This window comes from Pogona vitticeps, chromosome 6 (genome assembly GCF_051106095.1).
Source record: "Pogona vitticeps strain Pit_001003342236 chromosome 6, PviZW2.1, whole genome shotgun sequence".
Lineage (NCBI taxonomy): Eukaryota > Metazoa > Chordata > Lepidosauria > Squamata > Agamidae > Pogona > Pogona vitticeps.
Window position 1 is genome coordinate 33,235,938 of NC_135788.1, and position 6,000 is coordinate 33,241,937.

Here is a 6,000-nt window from a genome sequence, read left to right on the forward strand (position 1 = left end):
ATTAATTAAAACTTCGCCCCCTCCAGCAAGCCTAGCTGCCTCCCGCCCCAGTATATTTAGTTAAATGCCCGGGGCTCCAGAGATGTCCCTAGATTCCTTGCAAACCTGTAGCATCCAGCAGCACTCTCGATAAAGTGGCGCTCTATTAGCATGCTGTATGCATCTGCAGCATAAATTTCATTTGAATTTCAAATTTAATAAACCAGGAGGTTTTTAATCATCCCTGGTTTTATTTGTTTGATATTAACATGCTTATTGACCGGGTCTGTTGACCAGTTTGATCATTACAGGACAGCAAAAAGTTAATTAAAACGACCACAGCTCCTTAATCATATCATCTGTCTCATCCATGTCGCTCCCTTTATTACACTCTATGATGGATAGTCTCCCAGATTAATTTCTCTGTTTCTTCGATTTGGACAACAGCTTTGGGGACCTAATTTACATCCTGGGAACAACTTGCCCAAGTCTGCCAAGTTAAAGAGCTTGGTGACGGCGGTGGGGGGGGGGGGAGAGCATTAGGCATCCCACCGCGGGAGCGGGAGCCGAGGGGCAAAGCCCGGGGGGGGGTGAGGTTGGGGAGGGAGGAAGGAGAGCGAAAGAAAGAAAGAAAGAAAGAAAGAAAGAAAGAAAGAAAGAAAGAAAGAAAGAAAGAAAGAGAGAGAGAGAGAGAGAGAGAGAGAGAGAAAGAAAGAAAGAAAGAAAGAAAGAAAGAAAGAAAGAAAGAAAGAAAGAAAGAAAGAAAGAAAGAAAGAAAGAAAGAAAGAAAGAAAGAAAGAAAGCTTTCTAAAACAATGGTTCCCTAGCAGGGCCCTCGCTGAGCAGGAAATAAACAAGCTGGACGGAAGCAGCCTGTCGGCTGTGCTCCAGGGTGGGGGATCTCGGAAGGGGAAAGAGGGCGGCGGCGCGTCTCAGGATGGTCAAATGCGCTGCTGCTCAAACTTGGGTTGCTGATTCGCCTCCGATCTTTCCTGGATCCCAGCCATAAACGGCCGAGCGTGTGTGTGTGTGCCGGAGAGCCACACTCCCAGAAAGACTTATTTCTGCATATACCTTGAGCAGGGAAGGCAGGATCTTACCTTGTCAGCAATGCAGGAAGCTGCAGCCTTATCCCCATACCTATAAGGATTTACCTGGAAACCCTAACAACAAGCAACCAAACGCTTGTGCCCCCCCCCCCCGCACCACGAGCGAGTCTTCTTCGGCCTAACCCTCTCGGGCACCCATCCCACTTCTTTTAGATGTCCCTGGAGAGGCTCGAGGAAAACGGAAGCAAAACGGATAAATCCGACAAACAACCCCCCCCCCCGGCTAGCCTGTTTTCGAGTGGTTGCGGAAGCTCACCTCTCGAGTTGAGCGTGTGAACACATTGGGCATATCTGGGATGAGCAACACGCGGGGGGGGGAGAGTGGGTAAGATGGTGAGAAATGAAACCGGTTGTTTTTTAAGCGGATCGCTGCTGGGGTGTGCCTTGAGACACCCCCACCTCCAATTACTTTAAGGAGTCCTACTGAGTTATATGCTGTCCTACACACGAGCATGCCTCAGTGGTCCTTCCTAAGGGACTGGTTTTAAATACACATGGTGGGTTGGGGGGGGGTTAGTCTTTGGAGTTTAGGGTCCATGTTCGTCATAACAACCCAGCTGTGGAGCAAATGAGGAGTTATTAAAAATATATATACAACCCACGGCCGGATATATACAAAATCCATGGTCTCCCCCTTCCTCGCCCCCCCCCCCATTTTAATTGTGTGTAAACAAGGCATTTTCTCTCACCTGGAAAATGTGTCTAAGGAGTTGGTCAGATGAAGGGTATCTACAGTATCCCAAGCATTCCGAAAAGCAATGGCTGGTAGGTTACAAGGAGAGATGGCGGGGGAAGTCTGTTCTCCACTTTCAGATCCTGTTGTTAAGACTTGTCAGTTATCAATAAAAGCATCTCGATGTCCCAACCGATGAATTTCCACCGGAAATTGTTAGGCGCTGGGTTTAACAACTCTCTCACTGAATCAATGGGACCCCAAACGAGGGTTTGTCCCCCCCCCCACGCCGGATCGAATAGGTAAAGGTAAACGTTCCCCTTGACAATTTTTGTCCAGCGGTGCTCCTCCCCGTTTCCAAGCCATAGAGCCAGCGTTTTGTCCTAAGACAATCTTCCGTGGTCACATGGCCAGTGCGACTTAGACACGGAACGCTGTTACCTTCCCACCGAGGTGGTCCCTATTTATCTACTTGCATTTGCATGCTTTCGAACCGCTAGGTTGGCGGGAATAGCTCTCGGATCGAATAGCTCTCGCTTAATTATCTTCTCCTATTTAACACTTCCTGTAGACTCTGGCCTTTTTCTACAGTTGTCAATGGGCTTAGCAAGCTTTTGCTTAATTGGGGGCAGCCCTGATTGCAAATGTAGTCTAAAAGTCAGTATCACAGGGCAAAAGAAAAGTGTGTAATGAAGTGTATGAACACACATGGATGCGCCCTCCACTCGCTTCCGATTTAACATGTGAATGAGTGATCTCACAGATCACGCATTCAATAGATGTCTTTACTTATCTGCACACGCGGCATCGACCCTCTTCCCTGCCCAAATCGTGTTGATTTTGGGGCCCCCCTCCTTCAAAGCTTCTGTTCCATTTCGAGATCTGTGGCGGGACTCCCAACCCTTGGTATGGATTTAATTTCAGACGGATCGGTTGTCTGACCTCTTGAAGGAAGACAAGTGGTGAATGTGGCGGGGCGGGCCTGGGGACAAGAGGGTCACTCACGGAGGAGGCGATGGCCTTTTAAAATCTGCTTGTACTTCCCCCCCCTCCTCTTGTAATTGGGTCTGCGCTTTGCAGGGACGCCTTGGAAATGAGGTGAACGGTTTGGGTTTCCCCACTGCCGGTGAATGGGTGAGCTGAACCCACCGGGGATTCTCACCTGTTTCCACACGCCGCGCCTTTCCGTGTTTATCTGTGTGTTTATTCCTGTTTGCTGAGGAGGTGATCCTAGAAGGGAACCCACGTGAAATGGCATCGAAAAGAAGCGATCGCGCCGTCCTACCCTCTCGCGCGCACACGTGGGCAAGATAGTTGTGCAAGGCGAGACAGACCTCCGGCTCCTGGCGCAATTCACGGGAGTCTTTAAAAGCCCCCCCCTCCTCGTAGCAAAACGGATCTGTTTGCGAGGCGAGGCCCCGTCCCCCTCCCAAACCAGCGCGCTTCTCTTATATCTCACTTTCTCACGGGAGCGTTAAAAACTACTAAATCCATCTCTTCAGCATTATTGATTTCCTTTTCAACGCCGGGCTTCCTTGCCTTCTCGCTTGCTCTCCCCTGATGGTGGAGGAGGTCAAGCTTCCAGATTACCCGCCGTCTCCTCCAGAGGGTTGACAGTTGCAATCGGACCTTCTTGAAGATAAATGTGACTTGGGAAAATCGTGTTTAATTACAAATAATCTACAAGGGGAGACGGGGGAAGCTGAGCGGCGGTGATGGCGCGCAGAGGCGGGATGTTCTCTTAAACACCCATGTGTTTCCTTGAAAGAAGGAATCCTTTTACGGCAAGTGAAAGAGAGAGGGGATCTGGAGTGGTGGTGTGGAAATATACAGTTAAAGTAGGGAGACACCTGCGGCATGACCTCGGGTTTCCACGTCGGAGTGACCACCCCACGCAGGGCAGGGCCGCCATCTCATTTTGCTCAGAAAACACCTTTCCAGACAAATCGCCAGCCAATCGTCGGAGTCACGCTTCGTAGGATTACATAAAGGAAGGAGTGTGAAACATTTCCGGGGAGGGAGGGGGGACGCCGCTGGGACGCCCCTCTCACAAAAGTGACAACTTGCACATAAATCTCGGAGATCAAGTCCCAGGATCCTCAAATAAAGACGTCCCGATCTGAAAGCTAGAATCTCAGCGCAGTTCTACTGTTTTTCTTTCTTAGAGCTCCGAAGCGGATCTCTCTTTCTCTCTCTTTTAACATGCCCCCCTCTTTCTCATATGATATAATGGCCCCCTATTTTGCCTTCGGGGTCGGCTTTCTTATTTTATACCCCGGCCCACCCTCGGAGCCATTTTTGGTGAACTCTCTGGGTGCGTGCGTGCGTGTGTATGTGTGCGTGTGTTTGTGTGTGTGTGTTTGAGAGGGGAGAAAGTGGCCATCGGGTTATTCTCTTAGCCTGACCTGGCTTGAAGAGGGAGATGAGCAACGCTGAACAGATGTCCCCATTTAAACCATTCTTTCCCCACATGCTTAGTGGAGATTGTCATCGCTTAGGAGGCTTGCTTCAAACCTGGCCCATTATGGGCAAGTTATTCTGGACCACTGAGCACAAACAAAATGGGCTTCAGATCGCGTGTTTTAGAATAATTCGAGGCCAGGAAAAGCTAAACCAGAAAAAAAAAACTCCATTAAAAAAACAAAAAGAGAGAGCAAAAGAGAGCTCGAATGGCATCAGGAAAAAAAAAAGTTATTCAAAAGATCTCTCCCCACACACAACACATAACGACCACCGCCATCATCCTCATCCCCCCCTCCTCACTCCCAGTTTCTTCCCTTTACAAATATGGTATAATTTACAGAGCAATTTAATAATCTGAGGGGCACTGCAAAAAAAGAAGAAAAAAAATAATAAATAAAAAAGAGAGGGAGCCCTCTTTGCGCTGTAAAATCTCTTCTAATTACCTGCCAGAGCAATTAGCTGACTATCACGAAGAAATTAGATCGCTCAATGTAGCATAAATAATGCGAATAATTTTGTAAGGCGCATGGAAAGCGAGACCTAGCGTTGCTTTAGAAGGGACTAACCCTCCATCCTTTCCAGGCGCGGGCACGTATCGGTGTCTAGGCATGTACCGCGAAGAATCCGGACGCTCCCGCTCTCCATTTACACCGGGAAAAGGGGAACGGGCGATGAAGCGGAGCGCGGCGGGGGTGGGGGTGACGGTGGAGGGGGGAGTCGGCTTCCAGGCGTTTAGATTCAGAGGCTTCCAGATCACAGTAATTAACACCGAGCGACTTCAATAGGAAAACCTGTTTTCCAGATGATTTTTACAATGCGGCTTTATGTCTCATTTGGCACTTTTCGAAAGAGTTGGAGTCGTTTCCTGGCCGCTTCTCTCTCTCTCTCTCTCTCTCATCTGTTGAGCACCGAGGTTTTTTTTTAAAAGCCCAGACCTCAAATTTCAGAACTGCGATTGCTCCATAGTGCCAGTATGTTTCTCTTCGGGGCCAGGGACACATGAGCGGCACTGTTCCTTCCCCCCCCCGAGGGTCCCCTCCCCATTTCATCCCCCCCCCCGGATTATCCTGGGACCTTTCTTTCGGCTGCTTTAGTGATGCATTATAGAACTGCTTTCCTTGTTAGGTCGTCTTTAACGATCAAATTGCCTTTCTGGAAGGAGGGGGAGGAAAGTCTCATTTCCTTCGCTGCTCCATTGGTCATCCGGTCTGGATGTACCACACCTAACCAAATTAAATCAGGATATTTACATTCCCCCCCCCCAAAAAAAAAACACACCGCCAACTTGCGGGGGTCTTGGTTTTGTTTATTTGTTTGTTTTAACCAAATACAACCAATCAGCTAAACATAAACCCAAGAGTCCTTGGGCAGAGCAGAATGGACTTCGCTTTGGGTTGACATCGGAGCGTGTTCCCCTAATTCCATTCCCCAGGCGAGAACCAATGTCCGATTTTATAGCAAGGGCCCGCTAAAGTCTCTGGTCCTGGAAGCGGTGCTACAAGGCGGGCCACCTTGCAAGACCGCTGCCGGCGAGGCTGGGTGGATCGGTCTCTTGGAAGCGGACAGACGGTGTACCGCTTTTGCTGGGTTCTCGCCTCTGGGTGGTTGGTTTTTGAGATACTGTAGTCTGCCAAAGCTAGGGCCGATCAGCCGGAATATGATATCTTCTTCTAGGACAAAAGGACCGCCCCTGAAATGCGGTACCCCAGGAACCCCCTCGTCGAGCCATTGTTAAGATTTCGGCGATTACTAGCTCTTTTTAAGCGAGCATGAATT